This window comes from Marmota monax, unplaced genomic scaffold, assembly GCF_021218885.2.
Source record: "Marmota monax isolate L192 unplaced genomic scaffold, Marmota_monax_Labrador192_F-V1.1 WCK01_AAM20220418_F8-fsc00146, whole genome shotgun sequence".
Taxonomy (NCBI): domain Eukaryota; kingdom Metazoa; phylum Chordata; class Mammalia; order Rodentia; family Sciuridae; genus Marmota; species Marmota monax.
This window is the reverse complement of record NW_026694096.1, coordinates 4010584-4038113: the sequence shown is the minus strand read 5'-3', so window position 1 is coordinate 4038113 and position 27530 is coordinate 4010584. Positions and strand designations below refer to the sequence as shown.

The window sequence follows — 27530 nt, the reverse complement described above, 5'->3', positions numbered from 1 at the left end:
TTAAACTGGGTTTAATAATACATATTTTACTATATTGTTATAATGAATAAATGAATTATTCATGCAGGGGCACTGGGCACGATATATGATTGTTTCATTTTCCTTACTCTATAGATTTTGTTATTCTACTTGAACAGCTTCCTTGAAAAATGTACAGAAATCTAAATTTGAGTAAAACAACTGAAGCAGCACATTCCAATTTCACTATAGGAAAAATACATTTATTTTAACTTAAATACGAACCAGAACCAATTGGTGAGAATGAAAGTTGTTTGTTTGTTTGTTTTTCCTACTAGGGATTGAACCCAGAGGTGTTTTACCACTCAGTCACATCAGCAGCCTTTTTCTATATTGACACAGGGTCCCACTAAGCTGCTTCAGGCCTCACTTAAGTGCTGAGGTTGACCTTGAACTTGTGATCATTCTGCCTCAGCCTCCTGAGTTGCTGAGATTATAGGCATGCACCACTGCATCCAGCTGAGAGTAAAAGTTTTTTTTTTTTTGCTGTCTGTTTTGTTTTGGTATTGAGGATTGAACTCAGGGACACTTCACCACTAAGCTACATCTTCACTCCATTTTATTTTTTATTTTGAGACAAGGTCTTGGTAAGTTGCACAGGCTGGTCTTGAACTTGCAATCCCTCTAGCTTCAGTCTCCCGAGTTGCTGAAATTACAGGCCTGTCCCACTGTGCTCTGCAGGAATAAAGTTTTATATGGCAGTCCTTTAGCCACTATAAGTACAGCCCAAAGGGAACTGTTTCAGACATTTAGAGAGAGAAGGAGAGGGAGATGGAGAGGAGGGAAGGGAAGCGGAAAGGAGAGACCACAATTATCAATTTTCCAAGAAGAATGTTAGTTCTATGAAAACAAAGACTTTTTTTCCATTCACTGCTGTTATCTCAGTTTCTAAAATACTGCCTAACATATAGAACATGCACAATAAATATTCGTTAAATGAATGTGTTTATGAATGACTGGATAAACTTAGTCTGTTAATGAGAAAATAGTTCTGATTTGATTATCTAAATATTTTTATTATATTTCTATTCATATTGTAAACTGAACACAATGGGTTTGCACCTTGGGGAGTGCAAAGCCAATAAACATAACCAGGAGATAAGAGAGAACACAGGTTCATTACTTGTGATGCAGTGTCTTCCTGAGAGGGGAGAAGGGACTTCTATTGGCCAAGCTGGTGCTCATTCATATTGGACACACTGGTCATGACATGTAGATGCTGGCGTTCCTGTGCATGCTCAGTTAGACATCATGCTTTGCATGTTCAAAAATGGTAGACAGGAGCACTTCCTGGGAAGAGAATTTAACATTATAATGAGCAAATTTACTATAGGTAACCTAGGAGAGTAAGTCAGAGTGACTGAGGGATTTTTTGCTGATTCCTTATGGTTTTCTCTGGAGGGTCTTATTTGCAACAAAAAGTCAACTTGAAGGAGGGTTCACAGTCATTAAAAGGGGCAACAGTTTTTTCCCTTTGCATATATAGGAACTTGCCCCTAAAAGTTCCAGCCTAATAGCCAACTAGATGTTACATATTTTATTCATCATATATATTTAGGCTGTATGTGCATAGAATGCTAGATAATATATTGCAAATGCATTATTTATAAGTAGTCTGTGATGTGCTTTGTATGTCTCAATTCATATGTTCATCGATCAATAAGCAATATTTACAGGTTCATAATAATTATAATTTCCTTCTTCCATTTTCAGTCTTTTGAGAACAAAACTGGGGAAGCAACTTAGTGGTTCAGTTTCTTAGTCTTTTTCTAAGGCAGAGAAAGAGGGAAAGAATGGTACTGTGGTCTGTTACTATCTTTACTTCTTTAAAAATACTAGAAGGAATAATGTATATATTAAATTTATCTAATTGGTTTATGTTTCTACATTTTATAGTCATAGTTTTGTGTTTCGTGTGTTATATCATTTTTTGTATCATGAATAATTTCATAGTTAGTAAGTCTACCTGGATATTCCTATCTCACTTTATGATTACATGAATCACTTTATGATTGCCTTTCCATTTCTTCAATACTGATGGCATCAAAGGGAACAAATGTGAGTTAAATGACATAGCTTTAACTTTGAAGAGAACTCAAAGCACTCTGAGATGGGCCATAATTTCAGATTGTTCATGAAAGATGTGAAGAACTTATTTCTGAATGAATGTTTCTTTGTGTTTTTTAAACTGACTTTATAAGAATAGAGTTTCTCATGTTGTTCAATAACGCATAGACACAGTATGTTCAATTTAGTTGGCAGGTCTTTGTACAGAAGCATGATAAATTGTATTTGTGTTTTGATGTGAATGGTAAGAACATGAGGTTAAGGGAGTAATTCTATAAAAAAGGGTGCACTGTGTTGACCCCCATATATTTTCATTTCCAAGAAGCAATTTACCTGCAAACCTACCTAGCTTAAGTGGACAGTGTATGTCACATTCCTCAGCAAACTGCCTGTCATCTCCAAGAGAAATGCAGGCCCCAAATAATTCTGATAGGAGGAACCCAAGATATCCTGAAGGGAGAGACTTTTGTAACCCTTTTCACAGACCAGATCCTGAAACTCAGGGAGATAAGGGTAATTCGTCCTAACCATAAAATCTGTAAGGATTTGTGATTAAGAATTCGATTAGAACTGGTAAGCATGGACCAGAGTGCCTTAGAGTTGTTCTGCAGGAGAGACTTGAAAGTGTGATGTCATCCTGCTGTCAGATATCAAGAGTTGGACCTGGGCAGAACTCTCTAGAAACTTCTCTGGAATACCCACTAAAACTGGAGTGCAGGAGAGAAACGCTGTCCCTCTTCTCTCTGAGAGGACCTCTCTCTCCCTTGAGAGGTATCCCTTTTTCCATTCTTTCTTTTAAAAAACTCATTCCTGTTATTCTGGGTGACATGTCTGAAACCTTTCTGACTTGATCTCAAGAATCAGGATTTGAAGGGAGGCCTTCATGTTGCCTCAGTTTCCCAGAAGGCCCAAAGCAAAAAGGAACGGGCTTTGTTTTGTTTTCAATTCAAAGAAATCACTATAGAAAAATCATATAGCCTGTAGTTTGAAACAAATATGTTTCAGTTTTATTTTCCATGGTAAAGTGTAAGATATATCAATGACTTATAAAGACAAGGCTTAAGAATTGTTTTAATTTTAAATGTGAGAAGTGTATCAAAAAACAATGAGGATGCTTCCTAAACATCTACATCAGTTTCTCAAAGGAATGCAGGAAACCTTTAGGTAATATTTTAAAGATACTTATAAAAATTGTAATTTTCTATTTAAGTTTCACAGGAAATTATCAGAACTGTAAAAACTTAAAGAACAATATAAATGAGAATATTCCCTTTTTTAGATATTCCCTCCCCTGCTGATTGCCTCTCTGTGTTGATATCATTTGGGATTTTAAATCCAGTTGTGGTGATCATTTTTAAAAGTAAATTTTAAGTGTAATGATGTCAGTGATCTTTGCTCACTGGTGTTTATTTAATTTTTAATGGATTCATTTTTAAAATGTGAGAATAAATACTAATTTTTTTCTAATATGGTATATTAGTATACTTTGAAGCCTTGTATATCTGACATAACTTTATTTTTCCTTTAAATGCAGTTTATAGCTTATCTGGATATAAAAGTGTAGTTTATAAACATTTTTCTAAGACTTTTGTTGATATTGATTATTTTCTTACCTCCAATTCAGTTATGAGAAACCTGATATCAACCACATTCTTGCTTCTGTTTAAATAATCCACTTTTACTCTTCAGAAATGTTTAAGATACTTTATGGATCCTTGATGTTACCTTTCATTCTGCACATTTAATATACTACTTTATAATATGAGTACTCTCACAAAGCTAAGCAGAATTTTTCCTATTATGTTTTCCAGGACCAGGTTACTACCCACCATTTGCCTTTGTTTGTTTGTTTGTTTTACTACTTTGAATGACTCCCTTCTACTACTGCCATGAGTGTTGTTGCTCTCTATGGAATATAAACAAAAATTAGCTATCTTCTGATATTCCATTTATTAAAGATTGGTGCTATAGATGTCTCTGTAATACCTGACATCATTATTAATGATCCCAGTTCCTATAAATCAGACTAAATAACGAACTAATATTAATCTTCCAGGAGATTTCAAACATCTCAAGGGAATAGTTTTTCCAACTGTGAATGTGCCCCAATAGCCAATAGAACCTGAGAAAGAAAAGAAATAACAAAGCAGATCTTACATTGTGACTGCCCTTGACACACCTATTTGTAGGCAATTGTGAGACTCCCAGAAGTAACTTTGAATATACTTTAAGAGGAGCTGGGATCATGTTAGGTGAGGCGTATACTTCTAAAATTTGAGAATTATAAGCTCATACGATCTTGGTAGAGTAAGAATTTGCAAATAAACAAGAAGGTGAGGCCAGAATGATCCATGTGGTACTGGATTAGTGTAGGGCCTCAATGCGTGAACTCATGTTTACTTTAGAATAGATACAGGTTGTTAAATATGGAATATTTATAGGTACATGTAGGTACATTAGGGGATATAGCTATATATCTGTCTCTATCTCTATCTCTGTCTCTATTATCTAAATCTATCTCTATCTCTGTCTATCTATCTACCTACCTACCTACCTACCTACCTATCTATTTCCTTGCTCTTTTAGCTGAGAACAGTGAAAAATAAAACACCCCTGTAGCAAGCAGCATGCCTTGCATGGTGATATTGGTTTGTAATACCATTCTTCAATCAAAGAAACCAGGGTTTCTTAGAAAAATGGCATATACCAGAATGAAAATGTACAAAGATTGTCCTGGAGAATCTTGTACTGCCATAAAAGTAAGAGAAGTACCCAAAAAAGAAAGGCAAAACATATTGATGGGAATATATCAAAGTGACATGGAGAAATCAACTAAAAGAACTCCTGGAGGCTAAACTTGAATGATTTGAGTGAAAAAGCAAAGTAGTATTGGATTATAGTCCACCTTACAAAATAAATACCTGCAAATTCTTGCTGACATAAATAAATGATTAAATAAATACATAAGTGAGGATAACAAACAAATATCTCCTCTGTAACAATTCCAGATAAGTGACATAGGTCTTCACCTACAGGAGGAGAATATAACTGCCACTCTGTGAGCTGCAAACACTGATTGACATTCAAAGAGTTTAGTATAGTAGAGAACACTGGCAAACTCTACCCTCTATCAGGTGATTTGGAGCAGTATCATCAGTGATAAATCATATTGATAGTGTTTACCTTTATTGTGAAGTGAAGAACATGGCACTTTACTTTTGTGTTTTCTTCCTAAAAACTCAGGGTCCCAGTATAACCATGAGGAAAATGTTAGACAAACTCCAGTAAATGAGCATGCTACAAGTACCTGACCTGTCCTCCTCAAAATTGTCCAGGTCATTAAAACAATGAGCATCTGAGAAACTGTCATAGTAATAAGAGCCAAAGGAGATGTGCCACCTATATTTGATGTGACATTCTGAATTAGGAAATCTGAACAAAATCTGGGCTTTAGTTCATATTATTCGTTCATTATTTGTAGCAATACCTTCTACTAAGATAAGATGTTAATGGAAAAGGAAAATGAGGGCTGAATTTTATATAGGGACTCTCTATAGTATCTTCTGAATTTTTTGTGAATATACAATATCTAAAAAATAAAGTCAATTTTTTTTAAAGAAGTGTAATTGAAGGTCCCTTGTAGCAGGTAGAAGGGTGTATCAGTTACATTTGCTTTTTAAAAATTCTGTCATAGTTTTCAGAGTCCCATTGTATCTATTATTTGCTCTAGAAAAAAAAATTGGGGCAATATATTTTAACCTGAGCCACTGTCTAATAAGGATAAATATCAGAAAGATAATTATAGGAAGGATAACTGAATTTGTACATTTCAGTTCCCAGTTGAATGTATTTGTGTCTACTGCCTCCACACATTTTGTCCCAGACAGCTGTTTATTTTTACTTACCCTTTCAAGGGTAGGAGATCTAAATATAAGGAACATAACAGTGCCTGGACATTGGTAGCTCACACTACCAAATACGGCTGATGCTGGAAGGACTATTTATACATTAGTAACAGGGAGTTGCACCACAGCCTCTATTTGGCAAGTAACCCTGGAAAGTCCCCAAGCTCAATATCATCTCCTGAACATCTTCAGAGAACCATAGGGTTGTAGAACAGGAAGCTTTTTTAGAGATATATAAATCAACTCTCATAAGACAAGATTCACGTTCAATGAATTCATATTAAATGCTAATTAAAATGGTATCTGACCTACAGGGTTATATAGCTTCAATGAGATCATGCATGTAAAAATTATTTTACTACTATAAAGTGATCTGTGTATGAATATACCTAATTATTACTTGTAATTATAAAAGTCTAGCACCTAATAAGCCAGCCTGTATATTTTTAAACAGTTCTTTCTCAAGCTAAGGTCATCTTCTCTGCAATTCTGGAGTGCAAAGCAGATGATAATGGAGTCTGCTAGGTGTGAGTTCAAATGTTGGCCCTTCTGCTTACTACAGTATTTTGTCGAATACTTTTTCTGCATCTATTGAGAAGATCATATGATTCTTATCTTTAATTCTATTAATGTGATGAATTACATTTATTGATTTCCATATGTTGAACCAACCTTGTATCCCTGGGATGAAACCCACTTGATTATGGTGTACACTATGCTTTTGATATAATTTGTATTTGATTTGTATTAGAATTTTATTGAGAATTTTTGCATCTATGTTTAAATTAGAGATATTGGTCTGAAGTTTTCTTTCTTTGATGTGTCTTTGTCTGGTTTTGGAATCAGGGTGATATTGGCCTCATAGAATGAGTTTAGAAGTGCTCCCTCTTTTTCTATTTCATGAAATAATTTCAGGAGTATTCGTATTAGTTCTTCTTTAAAGGTCTTGTAGAACTCAGCTGTGTATCCATCTGATCCAGGGCTCTTCTTGGCTGGTAGGTTTCTGATGGCGTCTTCTATTTCATAGGTTGAAATTATCTGTGTAACTTGTTTATATAATCCTGATTCACTTTGGGCAAATCATATGATACTAGGAATTGGTCAATGCCTTCAATATTTTTTATTTTTTTGGAGTACAAATATTCAAAATAATTTCTATTTTTCTTTTGTTTTTCTGTAGTGTCTGTAGTGATATTTCCTTTTCTATTATGGGTATTAATAATTTGAGTTTTCTCTCTCCTTCTCTTCATTAGCTTGACTAAGGTTTTATCAATTTCATTTATTTTTTCAAAGAACCAACTTTATGTTTTGTCAATTTTTTCAATTGTTTCTTTTGTTTCAATTACATTGATTGCAGTTCTGATTTTAATCACTTTCTGTCTTCTACTGCTTCTGGTGTTGGTTTAATTCTTTTGTCCTAGGGCTTTGAGATGTGATCTTAGGTCATATATTTGTTGACTTTTTCTTCTTTTAGAGAATGAACTTTATGCAATTAACTTTCCTCAGTCCTGCCTTCACAAAGTCCCAGAGATTTTATATGTTGTATCAGTGTTCTCATTTACCTCTAAAAATTTTTAAATGTCCTTTTTGATGTCTTCTCCAACCCATTATTCATTCAATAGCATATTATTTAGTCTCCAAGATTTGGAGTAGCTTTTATTTTTTATTTTATCATTGATTTCTAATTTTATTCCATTATTATCTGATAGAATGCAGGGTAGTATCTCTATATTTTTGTGTTTGCTAAGAGTTGCTTTGTGGCATAATATATGTTCTATTTTAGAGAAATGTCCACGTGCAGCTGAGAAGAAAGTGTATTCACTCATTGATGGATGAAATGTTCTCTATATGTCTGTTAAGTCTAACTTATTGATTGTTTTATTGAGTTCTGTAGTTTCTTTGGTCAGCTTTTGTTTGGAACATCTATCCAGTGGTGAAAGACATGTGTTAAAGCCACCCAAAATTATTGTGTTGTGGTCTATTTGACTCTTGAACTTGAGAAGAGTTTGTTTAATGAATGTAGACACTCCATTGTTTGGGGCATGTATTTATAATTGTTATGTCTTGTTGATGTATGGTTCCCTTAAGCAGTATGAAATGTCCTTCTTTATCCCTTTTGATTAACTTTGGAAGTCTACTTTATTTAATATGAGGAGGAAAGCCCTGCCTGTTCCACAGACCATGTGAGTGGTATGTTTTTTCCCAACCTTTCACCTTCAGTCTGTGGCTATCTTTTCCTATGAAATGAGTCTCTTGAAGGCAGCATATCTTTGGGTATTGTTTTAAAATCCAGTGCACCAATCTATGTCTTTCAATTGGTGATTTTAGGCCATTAACATTCAGGATTATTATTGAGACATGATTTGTATTCTGGTCATTTTTGTTTATTTTTGGTATTTAACTTGACTTGGTTTCTCTTTTGATTTGGTTTTCCCTTTAGTGTAATACCTCCCTCTGCTGGTTTTTGTTGTTTTCATTTCCTCCTCATGGAATATTTTGCTGAAGATGCTCTTTAGTACAGGCTTTCTAGTTGTAAATTCTCTTAACTTTTGTTTATCATGGAAAGTTTTTGTTCGTCATCAAATCTAATGCTTAATTTTGCTGGATATAAGATTCCTGGTTGGCATCCAGTTTTTTTAAGAGCTTGGTATATGTTGTTCCAGGATCTTCTAGCTTTCAGGGTCTCAATTGAAAAATCTGCAGAGATACTAATTAGTTTCCCCCTATATGTTAGCTGATTCCTTTCTTTTGGGGCTTTTACAATTCTACCCTTATTCTGTCTGCTAGACATTTTCATTATAATGTGTTTTGGTGTACATCTGTTGTAATTTTGTACATTAGTGTCCTGTAAGCCTCTTGCATTTGATTTTCCAATTCATTCTTTAAGTTGGGAAATTTTCTGATATTATTTCATTGAAGAGGTTGTGCATTCCTTTTGTTTGAATCTCTGTGCCTTCTTCTATCCCAATAAATCTTCAATGTGGTCTTTTGATGTTTTCCCATAATTCTTGGATGTTCTGTTCATAGTTTCTTACCATCTTCATTGTGTGGTCAACTTTATTTTCAAGATTGTATATTCTGTCTTCATTTTCTGATATTCTGTCTTCCAAGTGATCTAGTCTATTGGTGATGCTTTCTATACAGTTTTTTATTTTGTTTAGTGTTTCCTTCATTTCAAGAATTTCTGATTAGTTTTTTTTAATAATCTCTCTTTCTTGAAGTAGTCTTTTACTACCTATATTTGCTCCCTTATCTCTTTTTTGGTTTGATCAATGGTTGCTTGTATTTGCTCCCTTATCTCTTTGTTTGTGTGATCAATGGTTGCATGTATTTGCTGTCTTATCTCTTTGTTGGAGTGATCAATCTTTGCCTGTATTTGCTCAGTTAGGTCATTTTTTAATTCGTAGATCATTTTAATTTTGTACATTCTGAACCTTTTCTCCGACATTTCATTAACTGCGCTGTCCATGGATTCTATTATTATAGTATCTTAGTTGTTTGGGGCAGTTTTCTCCCTTGTTTTTTCATGATGTCTGTTTGTCTTTCTTTCTTGCTGTGTGGATCTAAGGTATTAGTTTCTACCCTATAATCTTATAGTGTCCCTGTATCTTACCTGCACCTCACCATGGTTTTGGGCTTCTAGACCCTAGCTGGTATCCCACAGTAAAGGCTATTACAACTAAAGGTGGTGGTGGCCATAGTGGAGATAACTCAAGATAGCAGTGGGGGTGTCCCAAGATTAATGCAACCACTTTCAGAGATGGGGCTGAAAGGATGGGCTGCCTGTTTGAGATATAGCAGCCTCCAGGTCCTATCTCAAGGCGGAAGCTACTATGTGGGTAGGGCTATGGTGATGGCTACAGGTCCCAAGATGGAGGTGGGGTAGGCCTGGGTTTTGGTGTGGGTTTGCCAATAAGCGGCATGGTCCTTGAAGTTCAACCTTTTAATGATTGCTTACTTGTTTCTGAAAATAAGGTTATTATATAGGTGAAGGAAAAACAATTAAAACAATATTTTCTAGGAGTTTATGTGTGTGTGTGTGTGTGTGTGTGTGTTTACAGTAAATGTATTTGGATCCCCCAGTTATGTCACAGAGTTATAGAAACTTTTAAAATTCTATATTCTAATACAGAAAGTCAAGATTCATTTGTTTTCTCTCATATGTGGAAGCTAAGATAAGACCCTTTGGGAAGGGTCTCCTGAAAATGTAAGGGACAATTCAAATAGAGGATGGGGATCACAAGGAGGAAGGAGGGGGAGAAAAGAGAAAACATGGGAGAATGAAATAGGTCAAATTATGCAGCTATAAATAAATCACTGTGAAGATACTATTATTAATAATTATAATTCAGTATTTTTTATTTCAATGGTATAATAATACAAATGACTCATGAAATCTGAGGTAGATTGCAAAAGTTTACATTGCAACTTTTTTATTGTAGCTATGTGATATATATGTCTCTTATTTTGAGAAAAACAAAATTATAATAATTCACAAAGTACCTTATGCAGAATACGTACTTAATAGTTCCATATTGATTTGTTGTTCAGTAAACACCTACAAGAAAAATTAAAGTTGTGTTGGTGACATGAAGTTCTTTGCTCTTATTGGTGGTATCATCACCAGAGGATCATTTTTGTGCATCAAAAATTTTAATTCTCTGATCTTAAATTGGAGGTGATATCTTCTACACATTTTAAAGTTCTCCATTTATGCCATTTCCTTTGCTTAGTTTGTCTGTGGAGTGATGATCTGTAAACATGTACTTAAATGAACTGAAGTGGCCATGTACTTAAAAGAACATTTATAGATAAAAATAACCCATTTGCAATTGGAGTCATTCCCTAAATGACATGTTACCTAAGACAAACTTTTTAAAATTTTTTATTGGTTCTTTATTTTTATACATGACAGTAGACTACATTGTTATGAAATTATATGTACATGGAATATATCTTGTTATAATTTGGGCCCCAGTCTTGTGGATGTACACAAGGAAGATCAATTATCTTTAGATTAATTATCTTTCTCTATTATTTTTCTGAATGGATTACACTCACTCACTCACACACACACACACACACAGAAATTTTAACTAGCCATAAAAAAGAAATTATGGCATTTGCCAGTAAATCTGTAGAAGTGGAGAATACCATGCTAAGTGAAATTAGCCAAACAGAAACTCAAAGGTCAATGTTTTCTCTCATATGCAGAAGCTAGAATAAAATAAGGGAAAGGAGGAGCAAAGAATAGGATAACATAAAGAACCAATCCATTACAAACTAATAGGTAAGCAACAGGAATTCTTAGAGTAGAGAAAGGAGAAGGGGAGAGGAGAGAGAGGTCAGAAGGCAAAGGTGTGGGGGAAAAAGGGAGGAGGGGATCCATGCATATATAAGTTTGTCAGGATGAACCCAACTACTATGTATAACTATAAAGCTCTAATACAAAAAATCATTTCTTCTTAAGTAAATATCAGAACAGTGCCTAACAATAAAAAATATTGATATAATTGTGTAATTGTGATTCCTCTCAGGTGGTATCTTTTGCCATGATTTATATAAAGCTATATGAAAATTTTAAATTGCTTATTTGCAGCAGAGTGTGGATTCCAAGGTCTTTGAAAAAGGAACATACCTTTCTAGGCTAATAGAGTTTAACATTTTTTCATTCTCTTTAAATAAATATATACTAGGGTCCAGGTATAATGTTAGATGCTAATAATATAAATTCATTCCTGCCTTAGGGAATATCTATTTGACTTAGAGAAACAGAGGACCCATTTTGAGTGGTCTTTCATCATAGATGCATTAATAAGAAAATTCAATTATAGGAGTTGTTAAGGAAAGTAGTGAATGAGGTAGAGACAAAGTGAATAATGCTATAGAAAATTATGTTCACCATTCCAATCATTTATACTTTTTGGTGATTAAAATGTGAACAACTTTAACCACTCACTTGTTTTTTCATTTCTATGTGATTATATAGGGCTATATATTTAAAACTGTATATTCTACATTACTGTAGCTTCTATCAGACATCTATATGATCTATATGTATGTATGTGTATGAATATACGTATCTATATGTATAGTAGAAGGATAAATGATTATAAAAATCTTTTTCTTAACTTGAAATATGTGTGTAGATAGTTCCATTGTTTAATTCAGATCTCTGTTTCTGAATTTATTTTTTCTATAACCCATAAATTAATTTTTATAGTTTAACCAAAATATATTGAATTAATCTTAATTTTCTAATACTTTTTTTAGAGAGAGAGAGAGAGAGAGAGAGAGAGAATTTTTAATATGTATTTTTCAGTTTTTCGGCGGACACAACATCTTTCTTTTTTCTTTTTTCTTTTTGTATGTGGTGCTGAGGATCGAACCCGGGTCACACACATGCCAGGCGAGCGCGTTACTGCTTGAGCCACATCCTCAGCCCCATTCTTAATTTTTTTTTAAAACTAAATGACAAACTTTAAAAGAAATAAAACACTTCATTCATCATAAAGATTGAAGGTTAGAAAGAGTTTCTTTAAGGGATTAAAACAATGTCCAACAAAAGAATGAATTGTTGTTATTAAAAACTATAAATAATTATTATAATTATGCTTTAATCACTTAAGTTTTCAGATATCTGAGGAAGGAAAAAAAATAGTACCCTTTGGATTTTACAGTTACTATGTAATAAAGGAAATAATAAAACATGTAGACATAAAAGATTTATGTTATTTTTCTCTGTAATGAATTTCTGAAGTAATTTCTGGTCATGGGTTCTTTAATGAGGAATGTTGGGTAACATAATTAATGATGACTTAAACCACAGTGTTGCAAAATTTTAGAAATGTTATTTAACTTATTATATCCCACTATCATATATAAACACACACTCACATAAACACACACGTATATATATATATGACACACACACATATAGATGTATACATATATATGATACCTGTAAAAACCTATAGAATTTTATAAGATTGCTCAGTTTAATGTGTCCTATATATAGGTTTTCTTTAGAAAGGAATTCATTAACCTCAGAACATCATCCAACCCTTCTAAGCATCCCTCTATTGGTAAACCCAGCAGGATCAGTTTACATCCACCTTTTAGATGGTTAATGGTAAATTTTATTTGTCAGCTTGACTGAACCACAGACTTTTAATCAAACACTGTTCTGGATACTTATGTAGGTGTGTCTGAATGAGATTAACATTTGTATTATAAGCTGAGTAAAGCAGATTGCCCTCCCTAATGTAGGTGGCCCTTGGCCAATCAACTGAAGTCCTGAATAAGAAGGAATTTAAGTACCTGACTGAAGGGAGACATCCTTAGTTTTCTGTCCTTGAACTACAGTTTACAATATGGATTTCCCTGGTACTCAGGCCCTTGTACTGGAACTGGAACTGGAACTATCCCACCAGCCAATCAGCTCTCTTGTTCTCCAGCTTGCTGACTGCATATCTTGTGGTTGGAAGCTGAGATATGTTTATTACCTATTGGTTCTATTTCCTTGGTAAATCTTGACTTATATAGGTGAATTCAGAATCTAGGATTGAAATGCTGTACAATGTCTAGTAAAAGCAACTATTTTAACTCTGCTAAATTATTTTAATAATAACTCAGTTAACATTCTTTTGTTCTACATTGATTATATTATACCACACTCATGCAGATTTCATGTTATTTCAAACAGAAAAACAGTGACTTGTTCACCATCAGCATTAGATTAAGTTAAATTGCTATTGAATAGTTGAAATACAAGTATTATTAGATATGTAGTTTAGTCAATACCTTGGGTTCTAGGATATCAATGTCATACTTAGGTACAATTCACATAAATAGCTTAAAAAGCCCTGGTCCTCAGATTAGCATAAGAATATTGTATGTTTTCCAGAATACTCATGTACAGCTATTATAAATTGGGACTATTGTGACTCTTTATAAAGATATGCAGTGGTTACTATTCTTGCCTTATAGCTGTCTGAAGCCCAGCTTGGTAACTATTCAAGACTAAGCCAAACTCAGTTAAGAAAAAAAATGTAAGAATTAGAACTCAGTCCTTGAACTATATATTGTTAGTCTCATAATGCTTTGTTTTATAAATTTTTATTCTAAACAAATTATAATTGAAATTAAATTGAATTTTAGTTCTCATTAAATATTTTGAACTATGAACAGTCTGAGAACTCTACTACCAATAATCCATTTCAATTTATTTAGTTTTAAAGAAATCAGTATGATAAACACACTTTCTATGTACTAACTTGTATCTACTTCATATCAGATTATCCATAACTTTTAGAAAACATGTCTATGTCTTACTCTTTCTTTTAAATTTAGTGAGAACATCTGTTTTGTTTTATATTATACAACATTTCATGGGGTAAATAAGTTGCTTTATTTTGACTTAGAAAGTACTCCTAAATATCAAAAAAACAACTATTAAAATTAGATTTTAAAGTTTGTAGATGACTTCCAGCACAAAGTAGGGACTTCACACTGGCATTAATCAAATAGATCCAAAAGTGCCTCTTACAGCTATCTGAAGTCTATTGGAAAGCCTCAGAAATTCTCCTCAAAGTAGCTTCAAGTCACATCAACATCCAAAATGCCTATAATGTTTCAGAAACTACTTCAAAGGGAAGGAGCTGTACTCCATATTCTAATATGATAAATGACTTAATAATTTAGGCACAAGATAATTCTCCAAAGTAGCTTGTGGTTAGTCAAATAGTTTCTACCCTTCTCTTGAGCAAGATAATCCCATTTCATAAGTAGGACTCCCTGTTAATTTAGTGTCATGATGAAATATTTGAACCGATCCTTGGTATTTCTGCCTTAAATATTAGTGAGTGAACAAACTAAAAGAGCAAAATAACTTCAATATATTTTTCCCAGTGATTTAGATATGGTCTTCTGTATTCATGTAGTGGTTCGATATGTATCTACTGCCAAAGATTATTTATATTGATACTATCTCAATAAATATTTGGGGTCAGTATTGTTATCATATAATGTTGAATTCAAAGTATTCCATAAAGGGCCTTATCTTACATTTCTTTATTTATATCTTTGGCATATAAATCCATTTGGGCCAGTGGCTACTTTGTGTCTTTTATTCTCAAATCTAGATTTTTTCCCCCCAGATATTTTGGCAAGTTTCTAGTTCTATTATTTGTGGTTTATAACATTTTGTGATTTAAAAAAAAAAAAACAGTAACTCCTACCTTAAAATGACTTAATATAATGCTCTGCATCATATAAACCTCAAACAGAGCTAACAATTTAACAAACACTTGGCCAGTGAAATTGAAGCTTAGAGTTTAAGGACCTGTGCAGAATCCCCAAAGCAATAGTTTTAGATGTGGCCTTACAGTGCTGCTTTCCACTCTAATGCACTTCCATTACACTCTCCTGTCTTCCAGAGAGGAACCATTCCTCTTAAGTGCCATGTTTTCCGTCCATTTATTTTGCTCTACTTTGAGGGTGTGATTGATCCCTTCATTTTTTCCTCTCCATTGTGCTGTGATTGACAGCTTTGCAGGACAGATTCCTCATCCCCTAGTCCAGCAGAAGCCTCTGGGAAGGGAACTCATCTCTTCACTCTTGGCTAATTTCATGGTTTTAGAGGAATTGGCCTACACAAAGCTTCTCAAACCTATTTGTCTATCAGACCACTTTTTAAAAATTTATTCTTTTTAGTTATATTTGACAGTAGAATATATTTTGATGCATGTATACAAGCACGGAATAGATCTTATTCTAAGTAAGATCCCACTCTTGTTGATGTATATGATGTTGAGGTACATTTACATAGGAAAGCTATGTCAGAGTCATGGACCACTTTTATAATTTTTGTCTGATTGCTATATTCGAAAGATACCCAGAGGAAATCGGGAGAAATCATTCAAACCAAGAGTAAAATAGAAAGCAAAATAGTCTCATAAACTCATTAATAACTAAAACAAATAATCAAACTTGACATGTTTAATATATAATAAAGGTGTTGGAGTTATGTAATCGAGTCCATGAAATAGCCTGAAATCACTGAATGGAAATTCGTGATGCAAAGATGAACCGACTGATGTTGCCTGGGTCTTACTGATGGCAAATGCTTTCCTAAGTTCACAGGGGAGGCAAGCTCTAAAATCAGATGGTCTAGATTCCATTTCACTGTTTCTATTACTAGATGTAGATTTTGAGAAAATTATTTATACCTGTTAAGCTTCATTTTCTTTGTCTCAAAATGGATATAATGATGGTAAAATAGATATAAAATGCTTAAGTATGGGTAAAAAGTAGTATGTGTCAGTGTTTAAAAGGGGAAGGAAGAGAGGAATAGTGATTATTAGATAGATAACTAACTTTATGCATTCAGTGAGTCACCAGTGTCTTAACTGATGAGTTTCATGGTAATCATTCAAAACCATTGAGTGGCACCAGTTCATGTTCGTTTTTGGAAGAATGGGTTTGAAAATATGAACTTATTCATAAGAACTTCCTCTATATCTAACAATAGGATGTCTCCTTACATTGTATAAAAAGGGTGTTTATCAATATAAAATAGGATGCAAAGAAACATAAAGACAGCAAAAATAAAAAAGAAGTTGGAATTTTGGGGAGCCTCAGGAATGAGGTAGATAACCAACTTTGGCTTACATTATTCTGCAGGTTTTCTAGTCTCAGATTCTGTAGAGGACCCATTCTACCAAATTAAACATTTTCTTAGGAGTGTCCAGCTATATAAGAATTTCTCTGTTGCTCAAGATGATGTTTATCCTCAAGAATATAGCAAAGACGTAATTGAGTGTTTAAAAAGAAAGAAGTGAACCACTTGAAGCCCATAATACTGATATATTTATAGTAGAGATGAAGAGCATAGAGTACTTAAATTGATATCTGTTAATAGAGAGCATGCTATTAAAAGTGAATTGATAAAAGATAAAATTTATTAATATTTTTAGAAAACAAGATAATCAGTATAAAAATGTTGTATTGGGGGACAAGAATTTGCAGGGAAAATTAATCTGATTTTTTTAAAGACTAGGTTTTGCACAGAGATAAAAATCAAATGTTCAGAGTCATTTCTAGGATTTGGTGAGAATAATACTACCTTGATTCAAAAGGTCTTTGGAATATAGACTACAGCAACTTTCATTCCGAATCTTTCTAGAATTGTTTAAAGATAAGTGAGGTTGTCAGAGCTAGTGAAGTATCTTTCAGGGATTCTAAGAACTGCATTTTAATTGGTAAGGTTAAAATGAAAAAGGCTCTTCTCTATGCCGTTATACTAATGGATTCCAAGAAAACCACAGTGTAAGAGTTTATTATAGTAAAATAATAAATAAAAATTAAAAAAGATATTGCAAAAAAGGTTATTTTTACTTATCAGTGATTTTACATTCTTTTAATTTACTCCTTCTCCCTTAGTTGGGTTCCATCTTCCAATTGCAGGATTTGGTTCACTTTATTCCAGAACTTCAGGTGTTCCCTTACCTCCAATTTCCAGAAAACATAGCAGCTTGACTTTGCTTTGTTGATGATGAAATTTTGCCCAGCACTTTTCCAGGAGTTTTTTTCCAAATGATTAACAAAATAATGCTGTCACCACCCTCCCAGCATGATAGTTATGAACATGGCCTACAAAGTTTTCTATCTCTAGAGTAAGATCCAGAGTAAGTTCACATGCCACAAGAAAGGTTAGACATGTACAGATGTTATATTTATTTAAATCTTGTTCTAAGTGATATTTCATGTTAATAAAAAAATCAGTCATTTGGGTTTGGAAAACAATCAACTGATGGTAAAAAAAAAATGAAACACTTATTGAGATTTCAGCATTTCAGTCAATCTTATGAGCTACCACCAGTAAACTTAGAAGGAAATAATTAGAATCTACTATAGAATTTGCAAATTCAGATCAGTGCCTACATAGCTCAAGGAAGAACCCTACCTTGAAGAAGAGTAATGAGTGAAAAGTGCTGGGTATGAAAGTGTAAGGGTGTGGTGAGGACAGCTGGTTAACCCAGGGGCTGAGGCTCACTATCCATGTGAAAGAATGTGGGCCCATTATCGCCATATCTTCTGATTCCTCCAGAAATCCACAAGTGTAGAATTTGATGAGAAATATTTTGAGTTTTAAAAACTGGCTAAAATCTGTTTATAAAAAACTTGGTTCTTTTTAGTTATATATGACAATAGAAAAAAAACAGGAATGGAATCCACCATACACTCTTCTTGCCAAACAAAACATCTTTGGGTAGCTTAATCCAGCTTAGTTCTCCTGTGATTATAGATATATCTTCCATATTCCTATTTTCTTGATGCCAAATGCCCCACTGCTGGGTTTCTGTTCTCGCGACTAAAAGGCTCAGGGATCACTCCAGTTAAACTGGGCTAACTGGTCTGCGCAAAATAACCACACAAGAGACACAAATACCTTTTTCTTTGGGGTCGCTGTGACAGCTGCTCTGACCTTAAGAGTCCACAGAAAGAGAGAGAGAGCAGGAGAATGCGCTAACCCCTTTTATTGAGAAGTTATTTAAATGAGGCAAGGGGTCAGGTTTTGGGGGCTGAGTCTATCTTCATGATATCCACTGTCAGCAGGTTGACTGACACCTGGGTAGGCCACACCCAAGGGCACAGTAAGAGGAGGGAACACACACAAGGCACTTCCATGGAAGATTCTATCCTAAACAGGGCAAGGGGATACATTATAAAGGAACAGGTGAGCATGGGGCTGTAGCAAGACATGACCCTCGGACCAAGAAGGGTGGGGAAAGCTCTGCCACATTTCTGTGACTGAGCGCCTCAGCACCCAGCAGGAGAGTGTGACTCAGTCACATGTAAGGTTGGTCTCCCACACCCCACCTGTTGAGGGATAATTTGTTAAAATACTAGTGACATTTGGAAGAGATCTGACAGAAGAGAGACAGGAAAAATGATAGAAAATTTTCTTGAAAAAGGTGTGTTTTCCTATTCATCTAGTATGGCCTTGCATGCCTAGGACCCCAGTCACAATAAAGGGGCTATAAATACCAACAAAGTAGTAACAGGAACAAATGAAGATGGAAAGCCACCAGACCTGTTGGTTGTTCAGGGTCACCTCTATTATAAAATGGGTTTGGAGAAAGATGGTGGTCTGTGTGCATGTGAATGTGATCTGGGAAGGAGGGAATAGTAGACTGTGGATGATAAAATTGGCAAAATTCACTGGGAAACTGTTTCATGGTACACAGAAAAGAGAACATGTTTTGAATCTTGGGCATGCAGAAAACTTAGAATGTTCTCTATAAGTACAAGATAAGATTTCAATTAAAAACTTTTTCTATTATTTTTAACCTTGGATTTTAAATTATTAATGTTTCCAGCAACTGTATTCTCAATGAAAACTTTTACTTCTGAGCCATACATAAAGCATAGTAAATTTCACATTTTCTTTTCTTTTTTTAGTTCCAGGGATTTGCTACCCAGGAGTGCTTGACCACTGAGCTACATCCCTAGCCACCCTTTTAAAAATATTTTGTTTTGAAAAGGGATCTCATCAAGTTACTTAAGACCTCACTAAGTTGCTGAGGCTTGCTTTGAACTCACAATTCTCTTGCCTCAGCCTCCTGAGCTGCTGAGATTATAGATATGTGCCACGGTGTCCCGCTTACATTTTTAAAAATATTTAAGCCTATCTGATTTAAGTTGAGATCATGATTCTGCTTTGAATCTGTTTTCCTTCATGTTAATCCACCATCTCTGCATTCATATGTGTGTTTGCATGCGTGTGTGTATGTGTGTGTGGTGTGTGTGTGTGTGTGTGTGTGTGTGTATATGGGGGGGCAGAATTCCTATCTGGAAATATTTACCCAAATTTTCCCTTTCAAACAAGATAACAAATCTGAAAAAATAAATAATATTTTCTATTATTTCCTAAAGGATTCATACAATAGTGTAAATTATGAGTTAAACCACTGAAAGTGGGATTTAATTATATTCTGACCTTTTGTGGCCATTTAATCTGCCATTTGATCTCAGTTTCCAGTAAAAAGGAAAAGCTACTTTAAACTATTTTTAAGACAGTGAAAATCTATTACCAAAATGAGAGTGTGCCAATGTCCACAAATTGACAAATTAGGTAAAGTAGTAAGGTTTCATTTTTAATTTTATTAACATTTCTCACACTACTAACCAAGATCTTTTCCAAGAAGGAGATCACTACAATCCCGTCTTCTAGGTTGTCAGCACACATATAAAATTAATCAAAAATACTAACTGTGAATCTATGAGTTCATTGTAGGTAGTTATAGCCCATGGATCAGCCTGCCATTAAAACCAGCTTCACAATGTAAATATTAACATAACACAACAGGGTAGCACTAAAGGATCCCAAACAAAGGCTGTCCTCAATCCTGAGCTTGTTCTCCTTAGATGTCTTTTGCATTAGAAATTCATTTCACATACTGCATGCCAGGTTCTGCTTTAGGTACTGGAAATGGGGAATGAATAAGAACAGGTATTTCAAAATGAAAAATTTAAAAGGGATCAGCCTATAATATAAATGATGGGGGAAAATACAAATCATAATACAGCTTTGTTTTCTTAATTTTGACAAAGACATGTGTTTGAAGAAATCCTTTCTGTAGTAAACTAATTTAGTACAACAATTGCATGGGGAATAACAAATGGGTTCTGCCTTCATTAGGGATGTTTTTGTAGTGAGAATGTCTATGGGGATTGTAGAAAACATGTCTCCTCCAAAGGGGTAATTTTCACTTGGCTCCAGTTGATGAGGTCATGTAAAATGTAAGGCCCCCTTAGTGCCAACTGTCCTAAGTATTTTAAGAGAACCAGGAAACCCAATCATTTTGTGAAGTTTTAGCTTATTAGATGTGGAATCTAGACTGTCTATGCCAAACAGCAAAGCTGTGGGTCATGGTCTGCAGGAGGTCAATGCACAGTCACAAAAGAACAATGTCGGGCTCTCAAATCATCAAACTTCAGAACCTCCATGTTCACAGTGTGGTCCCTGGACCAGTCACACGGCTATCACCTGAGATCTTGTTAAGAATACAGGAATTCAGGACCTGTCCCAAACCTGCTGAAACAAAATACACATTTCAACAAGCCCTTAAATGATTTGGTTCTAAAATACCCGATAAACACTGGTCTAGAAAGACATCAAGAAGAATAAATTGATCTTTCTTTCAAGTCTATGGCTTTGAATTTTTGGCCTTTCCCACTTTCTTCTTGTGATTTCTTGTGTCTACTCTTGTCTGTGTCACAGATGGTCTGTCCTAGACAATAGCTTATCTTAACTTTCATGGAAGTAAATGTTCAGAAGCTATACCACCTAGTGTTTCAGTAAATGGCTAGTGTACACCATCACATCACATTACTCCTTTAATATGATAGGAGATTTGATTATTTACTTGCATTATCCATGGGATCCTAGAACTCAGACCCCATTCTTTATTGCTCTTTCATCTAATTCCCTCTTTCATATACCCATGAACAAATGGGCAATTTTGTAGGGAGGACTTTGGTTGGCTTCAGTTACAAACCAGTTGTCTCAGTGATTTGAATTGCAAGCCTGTAGATGGTCCTTGGCTTAGCATTCATTTGGGTGCTGTGGCCCTTTCTTCAGTCTTTTTCCTTTGTTGGTTGTACATATTTTTTCCATTAGCTGCTCCTCAACTCCTGTTTTGTCCTCTTGTTTTTATATTGTGTGTGGAGAAGAGGGAAGGGATTGTTGGCAGGTGTGTGAGGTTTGTACATATAATGTCTGTGTTCTTTGGTATTCTTGCTATTCAAAGCCTTGTAAAAATGACAACAGTTTTAGTGAGGTCTTCAGTAGATTGCTACGTATTCACTATGGTTTCTGCGCTTGTTAAACCTACCTTCTGATTTCACGTTCCTTTGTATCCTTTATAGTTCTGCCTTCAAGTGGTCTGCCTCTCAGCTGACCTAATACCAGATCATTGTAGGTCACAATAATTTTTACTGCCTACCTCTATTTGACAAGTCCTTGCTTTTTATATTTTTATTTCATTTGTTCATTGCAAATTCAGTATTTATATCCCCATTTTATAGAAGAGACTATATGATTATGCAAACTAACTAATAACCACACATATTTGAACAACACTGATATTCAGTTTTTGGTATTATTTATGCTATTCCATGATTTCTCTCCTAAGCATGAGTAATCTTCTTGTGGTATTAGATCTCATTTCAACTCCCAATAAACTTTTCAAATTGAATGAATAGAAGTTTTATCATAGGTTTATATGTTATCTAGAAGAGGTTTCAAATTGGCAAAAACCACGATATATATTACATGATCCTATTATGTTTTCAATAGGTAAGGGTGAATAAATTCTGGTTGGAAAATATATAAATGTATAGAAATTAAAATAAGTTAACACAATTTATTTTAGAAAAATAGATAAATGGGCTGAAGAAGAAAGTCACTCGAACATAAGTAAATAATTTTTTAAGACTAAAATATGATATGTAATCATTCAGGAGCTAGTTATCATGTGCTGTCAGTACTGGTCCCTGTCTTAGACTCAGGATATAACAATCAACTTCCTTCCGAAATGTATCCACAAGCAAAAAATCACTGTAATTACCTAAAACTTGGGTGGAATAGACGAGCTTATCATAGCCAATAAATATTCATTTTGTTCACTCTATCCAAAAGCCAACCACTAACAACCTCAAATGCTACCACCTCCATCCAAGCCACAATCATAACTCCTTTGGATTCTTCCTGTAGGTTCCTACCTATCTCCCTGCTTCTCCTCAATCTATTTTCAACACAGTCAAAGTGATCTTACTAAATAAATTAAATGTGAGCATAAAGTTATCATAACAGTCTGATAGATCATACATAGGATATGAAAGGGAAAGAGAATTAAGGTTTTAGCTCTATGAATTGAGAAGATAGAACTGGTATAAAATGAGTGAGGAAGAATATAGGAGTCACTTTGGATGAGGTTAAGTATCAGCAGTGCAATCTCAGAAATGCTGTTTGAGAATATTTCTGGAAATTCCAGCAGGGATCTTGGGTTAGCAACTGAATCTAGAATTCAGGAAAAGGTAAAAACTGTAGTTAGTAATTTTAGAGTCAACAATTACCAATGACTATTTAAAACCACAAAAAAAATGATGAAATCTCCAAGGAAGAAAGTGTAAATCCAAAAGAAAAAAGGTTTAAATACTGGTCCTGGAGGGAAATCAATGTTCAGAGGTCAGGGAGATGAGGAGGAAATACCATGGAGACTGAGAGGGATAAGCCAGGAAAGCAGTAAGAGGGAGGCCCTGGAGACTTAGGACCCTGGAAACTTGCTGAAAAAGGGTTTCAGAGGAGAGAATGATCCTGCTACATCCAACACTACTGAGAAGTCATGTAGATGAGAACTAAAAATTGGCCAGTGGATTTAACATTTGAAAGTCATTATTAACCTTGACACAAGCAGGGTATGGGAGGGAGGGAAGTTGGGGTCAGAAAATGCAGTGGATTTTATAAAATGTATTTATGAGCATGAGATTCTGGGTGATGCAGAAGACGTGTCCCGGTTTTCTTGCAGAGACTGAAATGATTCCTGAAGGTGTAAGGTCAATTTTGAAGCAGGGAAGGGTGAAAAATCATAATTGCTAATATCTGAATCATGAAAAAACATAATTTCTTTGTCCAGAATTTAAAAGATCGTATGATTTCTTTTTCATTATAAACTATGCTCTCACTGAGATTCATCATTTGATCAGCTTAATTTATAATATTTCTTTTTCTTCAGTTTGCTGTAATGTTCCTTCTGCTGTATAATGAGTGCCCTTCTTTCTTTAGCTACACTCTTAAATTTTTGACTGTCTTTTTTGCTGTATTCACCTCTAAAGCTGGAAATAGACTTTTCAGTAAAAGAAGAGTATTTCATTCTCATCCAATTTCTTCTAAATTTCTTCTAAATTAAAACCCCATTAGTGCTTTTGGGCAGATTGGGCTAGTGTCTGCCTCTTTATTTTTATGGAAGGAGAACTTGGCAGTTTTATTGAGTGGTGTATTTTAACTTTGCCAGTCTGCTATCTTAGCTGTGCACTCACGGCCTAGGCGTTCTGAGGGCAGCAGAAGGCACACATTCTGGGCTAGAAGAAATTCAACACATGTAATTTCAGCAGTTATAAAGTTCATCTAAGTCTAATATGAAAATAAAACTCACCTGGAGATTGCTCACTCTACTCTCCAAATCTGGACTATCCTTGCCTGCCATATGCCGCTTTCTCTCTTTCTGAGTTATGTACGTGTGTGTGTGTGTGTGAGTGTGTTTCTTTTTTCTTACTGTTTTTTTTTTTTTCTGCTCTGCCTCAAATTCAGGCTCAGCTGGATTTCTTTATACCAGTTAGAGTTAAGCAACATCAGTTCCTTAGAGTTTCTGTTTGGGGTCACTGAGTTTGTTTCCCAGTACTGTCTTTTGAGTAGCATATAAGAGGTGCCCTCTGGATGCAGCAATAATTGTCTGATACACACACACACACACACATTGGTACATGGGTATAAAGTGTTGAGAGTGGAATAAGTTAGTTCATAATAAATATGTTTCCATTTATTTGGCTCTGAAACAAGTAATTTGTATTCTTAATTTCTATATCTAGCATTAAGTTTTAGTCATTATGTATTTTTTTTAAAAAATTATCTCCTTAAATCTTACTTTATTAACATTAATTGGTAGTATAGCTTCTCTTAATGATCTCTTCTACTTAATCTTCTCTAATAGGAATGCTGCTTTAGCTGAGATTGGTTCCTAGACCAATGATTCTCACTTTATAAATTGGTTAATTTCATCAAACCAGAGATTTGTCAAACTGGCCAACTGTTTGATTAAATAAGCCTTTCATTGTTGTTGTTGTTTTAAATGTTATGTGGACTGACCTTGATATTGAAACCAAGTATATAAGATTATGCCAAAAGATAAGTGGTCATGAATACCAACCAACACAGAACAGAATAGAAAGGCATAGCTGTGCTCTTTAAATTTACCATAGGACTGTTGCCAGGTTTTATTAATTCTATCCTAACTTGTTTTGTGCTTAAGATCAAAATTTGTTTTCATGACTATTTCATTCCAATTATGTCTATTCTAATTTTCTTCTTCACTTTATCCGAACTCGAGTTAGTGTTCATTTTCTACAGTGGGGGCCATGCCATATGGTTGCTTTAATTCAAATACTAAGAAAGAGATCTGAAAAGAGTATAACAGTCAATACACATACCAAGGAATGAACAGTTATTTTCTTAATTACAGCCTAGTGGTAGCAAAGTCCATATATTCTCTCCACAGTTTCCAAATAGCTTTGAATGCATCTTGTTATTTCAGTAAAGATTTGCCCTTTCACTGGACGTAGTGATGCACACCTGTAATCCCAGAGATTCAAGAAGTTGAAATAGGAGGATCACAAATTCAAAGCCAGCCTCAGCAACTTAGTGAGGCAAGACTCTGTTTCAAGATAAAAACATAAAATAAAAAAGGGCTGAGGATATGGCTCAGGGTTTAAGTACCCATGAGTTCAATCCCTGGTACAAAAGAAAAAAAAAAGTTGCCTGTTGATACCACAAAGTATCATATATGTCTTCTGGGACCTGGTTCTTTAAAAATACCAATTGCAATATCAAAATATAGATTCAAGATAAGTAGATATATTGCAAATTGTGGAGATTATTCTGGGGGAAAAAGTTCAAATGTACCATCTTTATAATTGTTCCTTGTAGTCAACAAGGGGAAAATGTTTTTCTTTCCCATGCATTTTAAAATAATATTAGTAACTCATTTCATTTGAAAATATTTTTATTTATATTTTAGATTATTGCCTTAACTACTCCATTTGTGGGTGAAAAATAACACCATATAATTTTGAAATTAGAAAAGACCTTCAAAACACATTAGTCAAATGACCTCAACTTAAGGGATTGATGGAAGTCTAAAGAATGTGTGTGATTTATCCTGGGGTATGGGTGTTTAGTGACATAATTTCTTGTATTTTCTTTCCTTTTTCATATTTATTTTCAAATATACTCAGTTAGTAATTTGTTTATGTAATTAGTTATGCAGTTATATACACTGAATATTTTTTGTTCAAATTTAATGCATTTCTCATTTTTTGAAAGTTTTTTATGGAATTAACCCTAACGTAATTCCAAATAGAAATAATGTTTAGCTTTAAGAATAGCAATTAATTTATATTTTCATAGAAGCTCTATTAATCGACCAAACCCATATAAACATTGTACAAAATTTACTAGAGTAATATGCTACTGTGTTTTGATCTCAGTGGAAACTTATTGACCTAACAAGAACATTTGGATTTCTCTTAACTTCTCTAACCACCATGCCATGGTTGCCTCCTTTCACTTCCATAAGAACAGTTCCCACCATCTACTGAGTGGTTAGCGTGCAAGGAGACCTTGCCCCCTATGGTTCACTTCTGACTAGATCTAAGCTTTACCATCTCTAGTCGTTCTTGCTGAACATTGTGATACCAGGAGTATAGAAAACTACAAATGTGGATTAATTAACTCAGAAATATCAGACCTGCATTAGTGATGGATGTGCAAAGCAGAGAAGGCCAGTTTATCCACAGTGAGAGAAGAAGGAAACAGATTAAAGCAGGCATGAATGAAGACATCAGAAATAAATAGATGCCAAGGAGAAAGCAAATTAAAAAAGCATTTATTCCCAAGAGCTTTCCAGTTAATTTCTAATTACCTGCTTATGGCTTTTCTAGATCCAGAGGAATGACCATAGGGCAGACAAACCTCTGAATCTATACAGTAAACCCTTTTTGAACTACATCTTATTTGCATGAATTTATATTTGATGTAATGGACATTTTAAAACCTGGTTTTTATATCTGAATGGCACATTGAGACAATCATTAATAATTACAGGGAAGGAAAAATTACTGGTGGGAATGGGGTAGGTTTGAGGGATTAGAGAACATCCAGGCAGTGTGGCAAACTGTTAAAATTATGACGGAGCCAATCAGCCTGAGTTCACATTCTAGCTCCACCACACACTAGCTGTGTGATTTGGACAAGTTTCTTCACTTCTCCTCCTCAGTTAAAATGAAAGAGTCCCTCTTCACAGAGTTGTCATGAGGACTTAAGGACGGTTCATGGAAGGGTTCAGATGAATGCCTGGCACACTGTAGGTCTGCCTAAGTGTTAGCTATTCAACTACTAACATTTTTATTAACCAGGAGCAGAGCAGCTAACCCTACAGTATAGATATATTATTATACCTGATTTTCTGTTAAGAAAGCTGAAATGCTGGCAACCATCTTCTAACATTGTAAACATCTAAGACAAAGTGAATGAGTCAATATATTGGACCCTTGCATGATACTGGGTGTGTTATCTTTCTGTTACTATGACAAAATACCTGAGAAAATCAACTTAAAAAAGGAAAGATTTATTTTGGATCCATTTCAGTGGTTTTAGTCCATGCTCCTTTACCTCTATTGTTTGCGTCTGGGTCATGTCAA

At 34.4% G+C, this 27530-nt stretch overlaps 1 protein-coding gene and 1 pseudogene across 8 annotated transcripts in view; both read left to right on the top strand.

Moving 5' to 3' along the window:
• The window catches only part of Nav3 (neuron navigator 3), an 802778-nt gene that overhangs the window by 491859 nt on the left and 283389 nt on the right, over positions 1-27530 (top strand). The window lies entirely within an intron of this gene.
• Positions 1-27530, top strand: part of LOC131424983 (translationally-controlled tumor protein-like) — a 50723-nt pseudogene that overhangs the window by 8448 nt on the left and 14745 nt on the right.